The 18,507-nt window shown below is 45.9% G+C and overlaps 1 long non-coding RNA gene across 1 annotated transcript in view; it reads right to left on the reverse strand.

Annotated features, from left to right (window-relative positions):
- Positions 1 to 7,730: 7,730 nt before the first annotated feature.
- Positions 7,731 to 18,507, reverse strand: part of LOC117196766 (uncharacterized) — a 68,273-nt gene continuing 57,496 nt past the window's right edge. Inside the window, exons 3-4 of the long non-coding RNA XR_007476506.1 lie at positions 13,518 to 13,664; positions 7,731 to 7,804 (exon numbers count right to left, since the gene is read on the reverse strand). This is a non-coding gene — a long non-coding RNA (uncharacterized LOC117196766). The remainder of the gene's footprint in view (positions 7,805 to 13,517; positions 13,665 to 18,507) is intronic.

Below are 18,507 nucleotides of genomic sequence, written 5' to 3' on the forward strand. Positions count from 1 at the left end.
GGCTTCAGCAAGGAGGTGAAACGTGAGCAGAGGTCTTGGACTGGAAGAGTTTTGAGAGGTGGAGACGTGAAATCACGAGGCTGGAGAGAAACGCATTTCAGAAATGGGAAAGCATCAGCAAAGACGCGGAGGCAGGGAAAGCTTTGTATAAAACGATGCCTTGTACGACTTGTCTACAGCTCAGGGTATATGTAGGCGGGAGCCTGATATCAGTAAAATAATGGAGAGCCTTAAAGGACAGACTGAGGAGTCTGGTCGCTCCATGGTAGGTAATAGGGAATCCCACAAGGTGACTGAAGAGTGGATGATATGACCACACTTGTGCCTCGAGAACACGGAGCTAGCAAGGATCCCCTGGAGGAAAAAGAATACAGGGAGAGGGCAACAGCCAGCCCTCAGATGAGGGGCCCGCAGTGCAGGGGGAGCTACGGGAATTGAGGAGATCCTTTTTTTTTTTTTGGCCATGTGGCGCGGCATGCGGGATCCCAGTTCCCTGACCAGGGACTGAACCTGTGCCCCCCACAGTGGAAGCGCGGTGTCTTAACCACCAGACCGCCAGGGAATTCCAAGGAGAACGTCTTGATGGAGATCGAGTTGGGTCTGCTTGGCAGGAACTGAAGTGCGGGTCGGGGAGGAAGGAGTTAAAGATGGTTTCAGGTGCATCTGGGGGAATGGGAGCTCTTAGGAGAGGCCGGAGGTGGGGTTCAGGCTGAGAGTAGAACACCTAGGTTGGAAATATGGACTTGGATCTCAGAAAGAGGGAGAAATATCAATATTTGGCATTAGTTCTCGGAGTTGGAAGGAACTTTAAAGATCCCCTAGACCACTGCTTCTCAAACCTTAAAAGTATATATGTGAATTTCACCTCAATAACAAAATGAATAAGTGTCCCCCCTCCCCAAAAAGTATACCAATCATTGAGGATCTTCTTAAATTGCAGATTCTGTGTCAGGAGGTCTGGGGTGAGGCCTGAGATTCTGCATTTCTAACAAGCTCTCAGGGGATACTGATGTTGCTGGTCCAGGGACCACGCTTCGACTAGCAAAGGATTAGACCAATATTACCCCAAATGTAATACACATGTGTGTGGCAGTGCATGCAGAAATTTCAGGTGAGTCATAAACATTCTATTTTAAGATCTACACAGATTTTCACTTACCATTGTGATGTGAAGTTTCCTTTAAGTGCATTTAAGGATTAAAAAGTTGACTTGAAGAAAAAATAATAAGTAACAAGAGAGGAGGCATGCATAGGTGGCAAAAATTGGGCAGGGGGCCTCCAATTACTGAAGTCTGAGGAATGCTTGTAGGAAGCCTCTGAGGATACTTGTAGGAAGAGAAAGAAATCCCAGTTTAGAATAAATAGCGGTGATGCCGGAGGGAGAAGTGTTGCTTGATGGAGCTAGGCGACTAACAGCGAAAGTGACTAACATTTGCGAGCATTTCCGGAGCCCGTGAGCCCAGCACTGACCTGGAGCGAATCATCTATTCCTCACAACAGCCCTGTGAGGTCGCTGTCAGTGTTGTCCCCAGTGTCCGGATGAGGACACCGTGGCTCAGAGAGGTTGCCCAAGGTCAAGTAGCTAGTAAGTCCTGGAGCCAGGACTTGAATCCAGGGCTGGGGGACTCCTTTCTCTCCATCACACTGTACCCCAATCCAGCAGGCTCGAGGCTTCTACAACATTCTCCTCCTTCCAATGCTGCTGCTGCTCATTTTCTTTCTCTTTTTTTTTTGTTTTTATTAATTTTTTGGCCATGCCGCATGGCACGCAGGATCTTAGTTCTCCGACCAGGGATCGAACCCGCGCCCCTGCAGTGGAAGTGCTAGAAGCACGGGGTCTTAACCACTGGACCACCAGGGAAGTCCCGCTGCTCATTTTCTATTAATGCAACTCAGTGTAACTCTGTTGCGTTAATGCCAGCAAGAATGATGTGATTTCCAATTCACTGAATTCTTTTTATAAATCAGGGATTATCATTCCCATTTTTAAGATGACAAACTGAGGCTCACTGGGGTCACACCGTCAGGACTCAGAACTTAAGTCTGCCTGACTCCAAATTCAAGGCTTTTCCTACAAACCTACCCCGACCCCACTTCTCTTGGTGTGTAACTGTTAAGAAGAAGACGTCCTTCCCCAGACTGGAGTGGCTTCTTACCATTTGCCAAACACATGTCCCCCACCTCACTCTCTGCCTTGCTGGACACATGACACCGTTTAAACCAATTCAGACTTTAACCTATAATCTTGGTGTCAGTTGGTGGCTAATAGCTGCCTTGTAACTTTAATCGGTGCACCAGATCTCCGGCAGGTGCAGACAAGCCACAAAGAAACCCACTTTGAATCTCTGCATGCTGGAACCATCCCTAGATTATAAACCGAACCATATGCAGTGTCAGGCAAGGCCTTTAGTTTTACCAGGAATGCTACAAAGATGTTTTTAAACCAACCTTTGTTTTAGATGTTACAGAAAGGAAAAATACTATAAATAGCTCTCATAGGGCAGCTAGTAAAATTATTCTTCTAAACCAACATCTATTCATACAGCATCACGACCCAAACCCAGAATACTGTTATTTTGCAAGGAGAAAGCCTTCTAGAAGCAAGGATTTCAGTGTGAGACAAATAACACCTACTCTAGATTCTAGCCTTAATCCCCTCTAATTTATGTTCAATACAGCATTTTAAACAATCACTAGTTTTCTCTTCAAAAAGGACTTCCATCTAGAAGCCAGACTTCCTGACTTTCGTTTCTTGTCATTTCCAACAACTGCCCCTCCCCCTCTCCCTTCCCCCACTTCCTTCCTTCCTTCCTTTTCCCTGTTTCCTGGTTCTGTGCTGCTTTACACGACGCTTACATCTCCTGAATTCTGTTCAGGGCCCCATGACACAAGCACAGATTCTTCCCCTCTCCTTCAATCCATATCCCATTCACACAGATTGACCCATCTTGGTTGGCAACAGTCTGTCTAGCACCGGCGGGCAAGTACAGGGTACGTGCACACAGCGTCTGAAGAAGTGAGAGCAACACGGCATCATGATGGGATTGGCCGGGACACAGAAAACCCCAAGTCCTGCCACAAACCAGCCACTGTCCCCACAAGGCCCGTGGGGGAAAAGGGCACACAGAGAACAAGCACGGCCAAATGACACTTTATTATTGGTGGGTGTTGGCCTCGGGCTCTGAGCAAAACTCCAGCGAGACCGGCTGGGCTGTGGACTCCCTACTAGAGCGAGCTGACCAAGAGGGAAGATCCAGAACGTTCACTCCCAGGCCCAGTTCTGAGCCTCCAACAAGATCCAGCCACCACTGTGACACCCGAGGGAAAACAGCACGCAGAGGAAATGGGGTGATGGACTCCATGCCCAGAGTGGAGTAAACCCAGGCCACCTTCCCAGACCTTCTCCAGCCAAGGGAGAGAAAATGAGTGCACTGGAGAGAAGGACCAGGGTTGAATGAATGGATGAACGGACAGACAGGCAAGAGAAGAGGTTGGAAAAAGACAAGCCAGGCCTTCTCCCAGTGGGCACAGGCCTCAAGCCAAATGACTGAGCACAAGCATCTCTTCAAAGACGACTTCCACCTAGAAGGGCAAACAGGGCAGGAGCAGGGCCCATCTTTTAGCCCCTAAGTAGCAGAGTGAGAAGACAGGAGAGAAAGTCCCTTGCAGGGAACACTGCCTGGACCCTCAGGGTTCCGGCCACATGAAGGGACAGAGAGGCCCATCCAAGGTTAGGTTAGCTCCATACTCTGCCCCCATCCCTTCCACACACGTTTCAACCCCTCCTCTGGGCGTGGCCCTGGCAGGTATCAACACCTCACTTCCATACTTGAGAGCTGGGTAGGAAAGCACAGGAGCTGAGACAGACCTCATTCTACCTTCCTTTTTCCAGGATATGTTCTTCAAGCAAAACCAAGGCACTTGGTGATGCTGGGGAGGAGGGAGCAAGCCTGGTGGTTGAGATCCCAGACCCTGGAGTTAGACCACTGGGGTTCAAACCCCGGCTCAGCCACTGACTAGCTGGTAACCTCAAGCAAGCCAGCCAAGCCACAGGAGTCTTCAGTTCCTCATCTATGCAACAGGGCAGCGATAGGAGCAACGTCACAGACAGTGTGAACATCACGATTCACGGAAGATGCTGAGCATGGTGTCAAGTCTGCAGTGAGCACAGAGTACATGCTGGCTGCCCTGACGATGACGGTGATGAGAGCGTCGCTACTACGACAATAGTACTTATCATCCTCATTCTCATCACTGCAGTTTCCCTCTAGCCTGCACGCTACCACAGGGCAATGAGATCCCTGCCTCCCTGCTCCCTGCCCCCATTGCTTCTCCTCTGCTGATGACCCTTGTCCACCAAGGTGAATTCCAAACCCTTCCTCCCGTGGAGACAGACTCACTCACATGGTGCCTTGGAGGCAACGCTGAAGGACACGGGCGCTCTTCATTTCAAAGATCACAAATTGCCAACAGGCTGATTTCCCTGATGGCTGTTGTCGTGATGGACATAAGCCGAAGTTCCTGCCCAGCTACTCAAACCAAATGCCCAGCTCACCTCTTTCCATCCCCATCCCCACCGAATTTTATGAATTTCTTTGAAGGGAGAAACATGGATTTGCTAAGCCTTCTAGTTCGCTTACAGTCCTACCTCCTGTGAATACTCTGGTAGCTGTTACATGATTTGAAGAAACACTAGGAGCAGAATCGTTAAAAATAGTAACAGAACAGAAATTTCTACCTTAAACAAATCATTCCAACAGATGGAACTGAAAGCATTTATTATCCCTCTCTGGTCTGGGACTTTTCAAGTACCGCATTTCCAGCCGGCCAGACTGGGAGCTATTTGATAGTACCTCTCTGACCAATTACATACTAATTAAAATCCCTCGGTGTGGGCTGGGGGGAGCAGCTCTGCATATGGACTTCAATTACTGGGCCCTAGTTTTGCCAAGAAAACACAAAGGGTTTTTCTGGCTGGATGCTGAGGCTTAGAATGAACATATGGCCTGCGTGGGAGGGGAGGGTGAAGAGTGTAATCCTAAACAGGAAGTGGAGGATTCCCCCTCCACACACACCACCCCGTGATCTGCTGAAGGCAGCTGTGTACCAGGGTTACACAGAATCCCCGGTCAGCCCGTGGAACAAACGGCATCTGCGTGGGCAGCGAGCGGCCACCCGGGACACATCATTCCATCCCGGGGCCATTTCTGGATTGGAAGTCTTTCTTGCCCCCCTCTGACCTCTTCTTGGTGTTGGGATCAGAACCTCAGGTCTCTCCCTAGGTTTCACTGGGCCTGGGGTGGCAGAGTATTAATTTTTGGCTCACCAGAATCCATTTCCTCGTCTCCTGGTTACGCTGTCCCAAGCTTCCCAGTCCACAAGGCGCTGGCCGGGAGGAACACCGGCCCAGTTCTGACCAATCAGCACAATTTAATCCCTCCGGCCACAGCGTCTGATTCCAGGATGGGCATCTGACCCAAACCAGTACAATCAGCATGACTTACAGGATGTGCGTGGGAGCTCCTGCTTGGGTAGATATGTTCCCTGTCCAAGCTGGAGGTGTATAGGTGATGAGTCTGAAGCTGTGGCAGTCATCTTGCTGCCACAGGGAAGAGCAGATCTGAAAATGGAAACAACCCAGGGGAAGCAGAACCAAGAGAGAGAAGGAGGGAACTCAGAATACTGTGATAGCACTTAAGGTCCTGGATCCAGCCATTCCTGAATAAATCCACTCATGACTTTTCAGTACTGGGAGCCAATAAATTACTTCCATGCTTAAGCTGGCTTCGGTTAGGCTTTCCATCCATTTGCAAAAAAAATAAATGAACCTATCTGGCAGAAATAAGATTGGGAGGCAGGACGTTAAAACAATCACAACAACAACCATCCAACCCTATAGCGATCCAGCCTGAAAAGAATATACTTGCTACAGCCTCTGTGGAGCTCTAGGGATCTTGACCCAGAATCAGAGAATTCTAGAGCTAGAAGAGACCTTGTGGACAAAGCATCCTTTTTAACGATACTTTCTGTCTTTCTTTTTCTAAACAGGTATGTAGTACCTGATGGTCCAGAGAGGAAAGACGTGACCAAGGAAGCAAGACACAAACTCTTCTCATTGCTGTCTCAGTGCCGTGTATGTATCTGTTGCTCAGTAAAACTTTGTTGCATGAGCGTTATAGATCCAGTCCCCAATAATCACTCTCTCTAAAACATGCAGCTCATGAGTCTTCTTTCTTTATGGCCAGTATCTCCTGCAATAAATTCCTTAATGGACTACATTTACTTCCTACAATAATCTCTCTCTCTTTCTTCGCCCTTTTCTTTCTTTACGTGATGCTAGCGTGGCATTTCTTCCTATTCCCCATTTTGCCCTTTCAGTTGCTCAAAACTTTTACTTCTCAATTCAAAGTAATGACATTGACTACAGGCACTTAATAATCCAGACTTTATTCATTTGTCTGTCCTTTAACTTCTACCTCAAATCATGAGTTTTCTACCCATCCTCACCCATCCTTTACCTCTACTCACAAGCACCGTGATTGTATTAAAAACAGCTGTAAGCACTACTCACAATTGCCAAGACATGAAAACAACCTAAATGTCCATCCACAGATGAATGAATAAAGATGTGGTTCATATATACAATGGAATATTACTCAGCCATAAAAAAGAATGAAATAATGCCATTTGCAGCCACATGGATGGACCTAGAATTATCATACTAAGTGAAGTCAGAAAGAGAAAGACAAATACCATATGATATCACTTATATGTGGAATCTAAAATATGACACAAACGAACCTATCTACAAAAAAGACTTACAGACAGAGAACAGACTTGTGGTTGTCAAGAAGGAGGGGCGGCAGGGCGGGATGGATTGGGAGTTTGGGATTAGCAGGTGCAAACTATTATATAGAGACTAAGATAAACAACAAGGTCCTACTGTATAGCACAGGGAATTACATTCAGTATCCTGTAATAGACTGTAATGGAAAAGAATATGAAAAAGAGTGTATAAACACATACATGGAATCACTTTGCTGTACCACAGAAATTAACACAACATTGTAAATCAACTATACTTCAGTTAGATAGATAAATGAATAGATAAATAAACAACAGCTGCAAATTTTTACCCCCTGCCCCCAGACATCACACACATACAAACTAAAGTCAACTTGTCACCACTGAGTTATCAACATCTTTATGACTGTCAAGAGATCTGATCTGATCTTCTTCCTAGGATCTGATCTCATAGCCATCTGAAATACTTTTATTCAAGATGATAAAATACTTCTGTTCATGATGACAGCAGAAAATAAATCTAAGCATCTATTCGTTGTTGGCTCCTTACACGACACGATCGGTTATTTAAACTTCCTGTGACTAAATTCCCCCTACTTCTATGACAGACGAATACATTTGCCAGTGTGTAATGTTAACCAAGTTCTGGTAACACACAGACAGAAAGCTTCACGTAAGTGTTAAATGAGGTTATTACTCTCTGGAATCCCATAGGCCACTGGCAGCCCTTAAGAATTACAATTATTAGTTTTAAATTCCTTTCAGAGCAACTTAGGAACTTATAGGTCTTCAGAGGAAAAAAGATGTGGGATTTTGAATGAGATTCACAAACTCATTTGCTCTTTAATCCAAGTGGAACCTTTCACTAGAACTTTGGGCTGAGAAGGGAGAAACTTAATTCAGGATAAAAAATATACAGGTGATACCTTGAATTTCTGCCGCCTCCCTTTTGCCAAAACTCGCCACCGCTCACACGTGTCATTTGACCACTGGTGTTTTTCTGGGGCAAGAAATACAAACGAAGAAGAATTTAAAGACATTTACTATGGATACAAATTCTTCCTTTCTTATTGCCATTGTTAATGTAATTCCATTTAGATCATTTCCCTAGAAATCTTTCTTCTTACTCTCCAGCTTCAAAACTCTAATTCATTACGGGAACTGGTAATCCACCTTTCCCAGCCTGACTTCCTCCTCTACTGGGAGACAAAGCTGGGCCCCATCTCACTGCTCCCTTCTTCCTTTCTCTCTAGGCCAGCACCCTGCCCACCCTGGTTGCCCCTCTACTGCCAGGGGTATGGGACCTGGCCTGCTGAGAAGTCACCAAGGGGACAGTTGACACAATTCTGAAAGGCAGGGGAGCGAGCTCCAGTGCAGTGACTTTCACCCACGGGAAACAGGGGTCAGGCGGGACAGGGAGAGAACCAGACTCCCCTATATCCGTCACGCCGCAACTACGCTGAGGCGCGATTCCTCCTGCAAACTGCCTGCAGCAGCCCCCGTGCCGAGTCAGCTGCCTGATCCTTCATGGCTTATTCTGAAATAGCGGCCAGCCTGAAAATTCCACGTGTCCTACTGCATCTTCTCCGCTTCCCCTCCCACTCCTGGGATTTCACCTCCCTGATAAAACTTAAGTGCCTTAGCCCTTGCCTCAGACTCTGCTCTCTGCAGGGCCAGGCTGAGACGTTTACCTTCTCTAATCCAGCATTTCTCAAGGCATGACTTGCAGACCACCTACATCAGAAGCCTCTGGGGTACCCGCTAAAAAAGGCAGATCCTGGGCCCAACGCAGAAATTCAGACTCAGTAGGTCTGGGAGGGGTGCTAGGAATCTGTCGCATTAAGCCCTACAGGTGACTCAAACACCCTAAAATATGAGGACCACTGGGCTTCTTGCCCTTTCTCCCACATTCTCGCTGAGTCCTCCTGACATCTGCCAACACTGTGTCCCTGGCTCCTGCACCTGTCCTCTCTTCTTCAATCCCACTGGCCCCTGTTTGGGGTGCATCTCCTTTCTCCTGGAATTTCATCAGAGCCTCCTGAATGTTCTCTCCACGTACTTCCTTCTGAACTTGGACTAAAATCAGAGATCAGGCTGCATGCTTCACAGAGCACCTGGCACACTGCAGCACAGGAGTGGGCACTCCAATTCTGTCCTGGATACACAGAGAGTCCCTGAGGGCGTGGGCCTTCAGTCAGGCAGCATCAGGCCTCTGCTGGACTAATGCTCCTGCCCGTGTTCAGGATTTAATTCTTCTGTCATTGCTACACTCACTCTGCCAATCATGACAAGGTGGGCCGTGAGGACCATGAGAGAGGGCCGGTCCATCTATCCCCATGTAACCCCCTATGTAATGGGGCACGCTGTACAGAGTGGGTGCTCTGCCTAAGCTGCTAACGGCCAGAGTAACAGAATGATAAAATTCCCTCCTTTTTCTCCTTTGTCTCCCTTTCGATCCTCCCATTCCTGTGTTACTCAATTCCCTCTCCTAACTGATAAACACTCTACCACAGCTCGAGCCCTCTCCTCTGCTCTCTTCGGCCTGACTTTGGCTAAAATCCATTTGACTGCACCTGTGTTCTGTTTATTTCCTTCTCCACGTGCCTTTTCTTGGTGAGTTAAGAAAGTGAAGTAAAAATGTCCTTCCTTATCACAAGGACACAAATTGTATTGCTTAACTGTGAAATTACAGCTAACATTTGTTAAGCATTTACCATGCATTTACCAGGCGTTTCCTAGTTTAGTCCTCTCAACAGCCCTAACAGGTAGGTACTATTTTTATCCACCTTTACCAGTGAGGAAACCGAGGCTTGCAGAGATTATAACTTGCCCACAGAAAGTGCTGGAGTTTGTCTGATCTTAACCAACCTGGTACATTCTTTCTACACTACCTGATGATACACGGTGACTGTCCCCACTGCAGGTACCTGGAATGGATGCCCCACACTGAACAACTGTCCCCAAGTCCAAGTTCATAGCTGCTGTGAGTCGACCCACCCAGACAGCAGGTTACCAGCTTCACAGTCCTCCTGTTACTCCATCAACCCTTTGGTTTTTCCTGATCTAACTTTCAGTCCCACTTGGCACACACTTGGGCCACATCAAGCGGACATTTCATTACTGGATAACACACAGTCTTCGTGTTCGGCTTGCCTTGTGAGCATTCTTGCCACGTCGAGCCAGCAGCTCCTTTCCCCCCAACATTCTTCCACAAATGTCATCCACTCCATCCCCCTAAAACCCTGCATCACCCTCTTTCACCCTAGCATCTAAACCACTACATGAATGTGTCTCAGAGCCACGCCCAGTGACTCCTGACAGTTTCTCCTTTGAAACTGCCTTCCGAAAACTAATTAGCCCTTAATCTCCCAGTGAACTCTTCTCCCTTCTCAGCAACTCTCTGGGGACTCTATTTCCTTCTCTTGCCTCTTTATCCTTCTGAGCCTTTAAAACCGACCAAGATCTGAGCCAAGGACAAAGTTAATTATTCTGCTTTCGCATGCCACTTGTTTCATCAAGACGTAGAGCTAGCCCCCAGTTTCAAAAGGCCTGAGGTATCTCATGATACTCCTGTTTCCCCTTCTTGGATCCTTGGGAGAGAGTAGCTATCTACCATCCTAAGCTTAATTGAACTTTTAATTCAAGCTTGGCTTTCCAGCCATCTCACTCTCCCCAAGCGTGCACATCTGGAACCATTCACAAAGTGGTGGCTGAAATTTCCACTAATTCACATGGAATGCTAGGGATGGAGGCCACTGGGAGGGCCTCAGCTTCCCCCAGGTCCCAGGGCAAGTAGTTCTACTCTAGGAAATGCATGCATCAACAAACATCCTAGAGCATGCCCGCTGGGAGCAGAGCCTGAACCAGGGCACTGGAGCAGCCCAGCTCTGTGTGTGGTGGCCCTGAGGCATATGCAGACATCATAGACAGTGCTATGGACTGACTTGTGGCCCCCCAAAATCCTTATGTTGAAACCTTAAACCCCAATGCGACTGTATCTGGAGAAAGGGCCCATAGGAGGTAATGAAGATTAAATGAAACCATAGCGTAGGGAGCTAATCCAATAGGACTGTGGCCTTCTAAGAAGAGGAAGAGATCTCTCAATCTCTCTATCTCCCCCAACAATGTGAGGACACAACCAGAAGGCAGCCGTCTACAAGCCAAGAAGAGTTCTCACTGGAAACCAACCACGCTGGCACCTTGATCTTGGACTCCTCAGCATTCAGAGATGTGAGAAATAAACTTCTGTTGTTTAAGCCACCCAGCCTGTGATATTTCCTTATGGCAGCCTGAGCTAATTAACACTGACAGCAAGCTCTTTTGTCCACATCCAGACAACACGGTTCACAAGGAAAACCAGGAATCCAGAGCTCTTACCCTCCTCACCTGTGTGGCCACTGTGCCCAGAGAGGGTACAGAAATCAGGGAGGGCAGCAAGGAAACTGGGAGAAACACATGTGGAAACTCATCCATTCATTCACCAATAAGCATTTATGAAATGACTACTGTGTGCAATTATAAACATTTTCAAATACAATATATTCATATTTGTTTATAAACACATGAAAGAAAGATCTGGAAAGATAGGCATTAAATGGATAAGGGTCACCTTTGGGGTGGCAGGGGAGAAAAGGGGCAAGGAAGATGAAGAACTCTTAACGATGTAAAATTGTTTTAATGTGTTCACCTATGAAAGGAGGAACACACAAACTTGCAAATAACTGCTGAATGAGGAAGAAAGGCAGTATGCGAGGCTTAGTGGGTCCAGCTTTCCTGTTTGACAGGCATTCCTACTCCCCAGGCCTTTTCTCTGGGACCTCGGGATGTAATGGCTTTGAAGGCATTGAGGGCTCGTCTGTCCTATGAACAGCTGTATCCTCAGAACCTAGCAAGGTGCCTGGCACACAGTAAATACCTCCACACTGGTTGCTTGAGTGCATGAATGGCCAGAGCCCTACAGGAAAGTTCTGGGGAGGGTCTAACCCTGGCCAGGAGATTAAGCTGAAGCTTCAGGAAACATCTGGGACAGTGCTTGTGGAATAAGGCCTGAGTGTGGGGTAAATGGAGAATCTGTAAAACAGAGGTTGAGATGATTCAAGGGACTCTGGGTGGCACATGCCCCAGGAGAAAAGCAAGAGGGACCAGAGTTCTGCAAGTAGAGTCTAACAGCCCAACCCTTACAAGGGACACTAATGTCCCCAACAAGAGAGCATTCCCCCTCTGCCACCAGACCACCAAAGCCCCCAAGTTCCCATATGGTCCTGTACAGACTCTGCCCTCCCAAAACAAGTCGGAGTCCAGAATGGAAATGACTTGTCGCAATGCCATGTTGAGATTCAGCCCAGCATGAAGGGGCAGAGCACAGGCTCTGGCACTGGCCTGCCTGGGATCGAATCCCGGCTCCGTCACTTAACTGAGTCAGCTAACTTCTGTGCCTAAGTGTCCCCACACATAAAACAAGGATGTTGTCCAAGTACCTTTCTCTATGGAAAACACTTAGAAGGGTGCCTGGTCCTAGGAGAGAGGTGGAGGTTGAATAAAACTCGGATTGATTTGAAGACAGCCAAGTGAAATCACGTGACTTCACTCACACAGAACCCATCATCCCAACTCTGAGAAACGAGCTGCATCAGAACTTATATTTGACGCGTCATGGTGACGATCTTTAAAGGTGTTAACCTGGCTAGACTCAGTGACACGGACAGAAGAGGGCAGAGGCCAGCTTGTGGTGTGCACACACCTTCTCCCAGTGGTTCAGACATGAATGTGGGTTCTTCTGTGAAGAGATTTTACAGATGTGATCAAAGGCTCTATTCAGTTGACAACAAGGAGGGATGATTATCCTCAATGGGTCCAACTTAACCAGGTGAGCCTTTAAGAGAGACTGAGCTTTTCGTAGAGAAAGAGACTTCAACAGCAGCTGGATCTACAACTGCTTTGCTGGATTCTCCCTTTCTGACTGCTATGGACAACAGCTTCTGCCATGCCCATGGGGTTCTAGCTGGCTTGTCATCTTCCCTTCCTGACGGCTTGCCCTACGGATTTGGGGCTCACTTAGCCAACCTGCACAATTACATAAGCCTTGTAATACATCTATTAGAATAGATATCTCCTACTGGTTCATGCTTCTCTGGTTGAATCCTGACTGATATAATCATTTCCCAGAGAGTAAACTTGGGGATACAATGAACCACTTTCCATTTTCCACATCGAGCACTGTTAAGGATCAAGGGGCTGAATGTGAGCACCAGAATGCAGTTGGTTCTTTTCATTCACAGGAGTTCTGTGCCATACAGTCACCGCGAACACTGAATTAAAGAACGTGAACCACGGTTCCTAAGGGAAATAGACGGTTAGGTTCCTGTGAGCCTCTCGTCACATTTCATCAAAGGATCAATACGTTCTTTGTTTTAGGTGTGCTTCCATTTAAGACCTTGTTTAATATGTATGATTGATTAACATTAAACTCAGGGTCAGCAGCACTTCCTTCCACCGCCTGAAGGAAGCTTATCTGACACACCTATCTTCTCCATAAGGCACATCACAGCCTTCTTGCGCTTGGCAACACTAGCCGGCACTTCCACACTATGCTGGGGGTCTATTTTACACAGTGTAATTAATCACCAAGAAAAAGTACCAAAGATGTGACACAGAACAGAATGTAAAAAGGACACATTTATTGTACATGAGCTGAAAAGAAGGCAAAGTGTCACCTTGTTCCACCTCTGCTGGGAACGTGCACGTCTGGGGACTCAAATTTTTCTCCACTCTGATCACGTCCCAAATGACCACAAAAGCATCACCAGCACTGATTGGGGGTCACAAATTTTAGTGAGTAGGTGAAACCCCAACTACAGAATCTGTGAGTAATAAGAAACAACTGTTTTACTCCCTCTCCTTTCAAACCCTTAAAGAAAGTTTTTTTTCTCTTCCACTCCAGGCATGAATTTCTCGGGTTTGAATCTACCCTCATCTCCCTTGCTCTCTCTTGGCGTTCTGTCCTCAGCTTCCACCCTCGCAAGCCATGCTGGATGTTCTCTGCTTCTCTGCTTCCTGAGAATGGCAGAAAGAAGACCAGATCCGAGGCTGCGCCATGATCAAGGCAAGAAGCCACAAGGCCTGGGTGAAGACAGAGGCAGTGAAGACTGAGGAAAAGCCAGGGGAGGTGGACCCTCCCTTGGTAAACACTGAGGGGGCTGGGGTTAGGGAAGAGGAGCTGAAGGAGCTGAAGGTGACTATGGTTTCTAATTCCATAAATCCAGTATGTACTGAGGAAATGTGCTTGAGATTCAGAGTAAAATGCTGTAGGTCCCTGAGGGAAGGGAATGAGTTCTGTTTGGGACCCACTAAGTTTGAAACGCCCACAACATCCAGATGGTACAGGTATCAATCAGAGCTGAGTCTCAGCTGCAGAGAAAAGCAAGCAACTGCGGCTAATTCAAGGAGATAAGGAAATTACTAAAGGAGATCTGGTAATTTACAGAATTTCCAGACTGGCCACGGAACCGAGACTGGAACCTCCGCAGCCAGGAGCAAGCATTACATTCATCCTAATCTGGTCCAGTGAGGAACCCCTTGTTGAAACCACTGGAAACAAGACTGCAGCTCACAGCTCTGACTCAGGACTCTGCTTCCAGGACACTGCTGAGTTCTGAAATGTGGCCGCCACCGCCATCCTCAAAGGACGGATTCTGCATGGGCCCTGTTTCTGATCAGAGCAGGGGTCACAAGCATCTCACAAGTACGGCCTGGGCCACCTGCCTGTGCTGTAGCTACCAGGCTGGGGACAGGGAGTGGGGATCAGTCTCTGGAGTCGGAAATGGGTCCTGCCTCATAAGGGGGGAGATTCCCTGTACAGAAGAATGATGCTCAGCTAGTGGGCATCCAATCAGAATAACAAATGCCTGCTGCAAGAGATTCAGAAAGGTTAGAAATGCGAATAGGAATCACAGCTCCCACTTTTAAGGCCTTACTGTATGTCAGGCGCTCCATAAAGTGGTTCACATGCATTGACAGAGTTTAAACTACACGAAAAGTATTACGTGGGTATAGAGAAGAGAGGAGATCCAGGGAGAGCAGAGCAATTTACTAGGGTGGCCAAACACACTTGACTGAGGGGTTCCCTAGTGAGGACTGTCAGTTATAACACCAGGGAAATCTCAGCAAAACCAGGGCAGGTGGTCAACCTAGTCTGGTCAGACAGATATGGGTCCAAATTCTGGCTTGTGCACCTGGGAAAAGTGACTTCACTTCTTGGAACTTTGGCTTTCCCATTTATAAATGGGTATAACAAAAGTATCTCCCTCGGGCTTCCCTGCTGGGGCAGTGGTTGCGAGTCCACCTGCCGATGCAGGGGACACGGGTTCGTGCCCCGGTCCGGGAAGATCCCACATGCCGCGGAGCGGCTGGTCCCATGAGCCATGGCCGCTGAGCCTGCGCGTCCGGAGCCTGTGCTCGGCAACGGGAGAGGCCACAACAGTGAGAGCCCCGCGTACCGCAAAAAAAAAAAAAGTATCTACCTCATAGAACTGTTGTGAAGGGTTAGAGATGACATGAACAAAATTCTTAGTACATCACCAGGTATATATTAAGGGCACCAAAAAAAAAAAAAAAAATAGACATTATTCTTATTAACTCCCAGAGAACTTGAGTTTGTCCACATTACAACAAACGGTAGAACCAAGATTTCAATCCAGGACTGAACAACTCCAAGCTGTACTTTAAATCCCTAAGCATTTATTGCAACCCTATCCAGATGGTGGTTGAAGTTACAGGACGATAAAGGAAGGGGGACAGACCAGGGTTAGCACTATCAGCTATCCTAATATTTAATGCAGAAAGAAGAGGCAGAGCCAGCAAAGAAGAGGAGAAACAGACCACAAATGGGGGAGATACGTTTGTGAAAGTAGAAAAATTACAGAAGTCAGGAGTGGCAAATCAGATCCAATGCTGCAGAGAAATCAGTAGGTTATAAACACATTACTCTTCCAATCAGGCAAGAAAAAGTTAAAATGAGAAAGTTGAGGGGTGTTGACTTCCAGCAATGAGGGAGCAACAGAGACTGGCTCTACCCCTTCAACAAACAGAAAAACACACAAGATTTATGAGACAACAGTTTTAAAACACTGGACAACAGAAAGCACAAGATAATGATCCCCTGAGGGAAGGGAAACAAATAGATTAAACCCTAAGGGTGCCCCAGCGCACTGCCTGAAGAGCATTTTCAGGCTGCAGTGCAGGAAGGGCTAATGAAACAGATAGAACAACCCCCAGAGGCTCATGTGGGGCCAAGAGTAGTTCAAGTTCCAACTGACAAGAATGGAGAGAATTCCTAATATATGGAATATCAGGAAGGTCCTCAGGAGGGTGTTGCTTCAATACGGAGGCCCAATTAGCTTAAACCAGATGTTGGCAAACTTCTTAAAGGATCAGATACTAAGTATTTTAGGCTGTGGGCCACACAGCCTCTGCTGCAATCACCCAGTTCTGCTGTTGGAGCACAAAATATGTCAACATAAAACATACCACAGATAATATGTCATCAAATGGGTGTAGCTGTGTTCCAAAACAATTTTACTTCCCAAAAGAGGCAGCTGGCTTGTGGGCCACAGTTTGCCAACCTCTGGATTACACTAAAGTTTGTTCTGGAGTCACCCAAGCAAAGCTGGAAGGCAAGCCTCAGAAGTACCACACTAACCCCAAAGACCTTAATAGCACCCCAGAACAAAAAGCCCAACAACATTTAGAGGAGCACCAAAAATTCCAGCACTCAAAATTATTTACAATACCTGGAATCCAATGAAAAATTCATGCAAAGAAGCGAAAATAAAGCCCATAATAAGGAGGAAAAACAACAGATCCAGAAATGTCACATATGATAGAAATAGTACATAAAAACATTAAGACAGTATTATAACTATACTGTATAAGCTTAAGAAAGTTAAAGGAAAGCGGGAGCATGTTAAGGAGAGACATGAAAGGTAGAAAAAAAGTTTTAAGTCAGATTTCTATATATGAAAAATACAATGCAAGAGGTAAGATAAACTTGATGGTGTTAACAGCAGATTAGCTATTGCAGGGGAAAAACCAAAATTAATGAATTTAAAGACACAGCAACAGAAACCATCCAAAATGAAACACTGACAGGGAAAAAGAAAAAAAACACACTTCAAAAAAAAAGAGAGTCATCAGTGAGCTACTGAACACATAAAGTAGGCTATTATACTTGTAAGTGGAGTCCAAGAAAAGAGGACATGAGTGGGGGAATAAAAATGTATTTGAAAAAATAATGGCTTGAAATTTTCCAAACTTAATGAAACCTATAAAATGCAGTAAGCTCAACAAATCTCAAATATAAGAAACATAAAGATGACCACACCAAGGTGTATCATAATCACATTGCTTATAACCAGTGATAAAGAGAAAGAAATTTGAATGGCTAGAAAAGGAAAAAAAAAAAAAAACAGACAAAGAGGACTAAAGATTGAAAGCACACTTCAGAAACAATGCAGTCCAGAAGACAGTAATTTCTTTCAAGTACTGAAAGAAAACCAAGTGTTAACCTAGAATTCTATACCCAGCAAAACTACTTCTCAAAAACACAGGTCAAATAAAGACATTTTTGAACAAAGAATGAAAGAACTCATCATGAACAGACCACCACTACAAGAAATGTTAAAGAAAGTCTTTCAGAGGGTTAATGACAGCGAATGTAAATTTGGGTCTACACAAAGGAATGGCGAGCACCAGAAATGAAAAATATGTAGGGAAATATAAAATACTTTTTTCTTACTTTAAGAAATCTCCTTACAAGAGAAGCAACTATGTAAAGGAAATATGTTTAACAACAATGCTTTGAGGGGTTCACAGCACACGCAGAAACAAAATGAATGATAACAATGGCACAAAAGGAGGAAGGGGGAAAAGGTGGAACAGAACTGTTCTAAGATTCTTACACTAAACCTGAAGTGGTATGATGTTCCGTTAAAGACTGTGGTTAGCACACATATGGTCACCTTATTTTTGATAAAGGAGGCAAGAATATACAATGCAGAAAAGACAGCCTCTTCAATAAGTGATGCTGGGAAAACCGGACAGCTACATGTAAAAGAATGAAATTAGAACACTCCCTACCACCATACCCAAAAATAAACCCAAAATGGATTAAAGACCTAAATGTAAGGCCAGACACTATCAAACTCTCAGAGGAAAACATAGGCAGAACACTCTATGACATAAATCACAGCAAGATCCTTTTTGACCCACCTCCTAGAGAAATGGAAATAAAAACAAAAATAAACAAATGGGACCTAATGAAACTTAAAAGCTTTTGCACAGCAAAGGAAACCATAAACAAGACGAAAAGACAACCCTCAGAATGGGAGAAAATATTTGCAAATGAAGCAACTGACAAAGGATTAATCTCCAAAATTTACAAGCAGCTCATGCAGCTCAATATCAAAAAAACAAACAACCCAATCCAAAATGGCCAGAAGACCTAAATGGACATTTTTCCAAAGAAGATATACAGATTGCCAACAAATACATGAAAGGATGCCCAACATCACTAATCATTAGAGAAATGCAAAATCAAAACTACAATGAGGTATCACCTCACACCAGTCAGAATGGCCATCATCAAAAAGTCTACAAACAGTAAATGCTGGAGAGGGTGTGGAGAAAAGGGAACCCTCTTGCACTGTT

This window comes from Orcinus orca, chromosome 3, assembly GCF_937001465.1.
Source record: "Orcinus orca chromosome 3, mOrcOrc1.1, whole genome shotgun sequence".
Lineage (NCBI taxonomy): Eukaryota > Metazoa > Chordata > Mammalia > Artiodactyla > Delphinidae > Orcinus > Orcinus orca.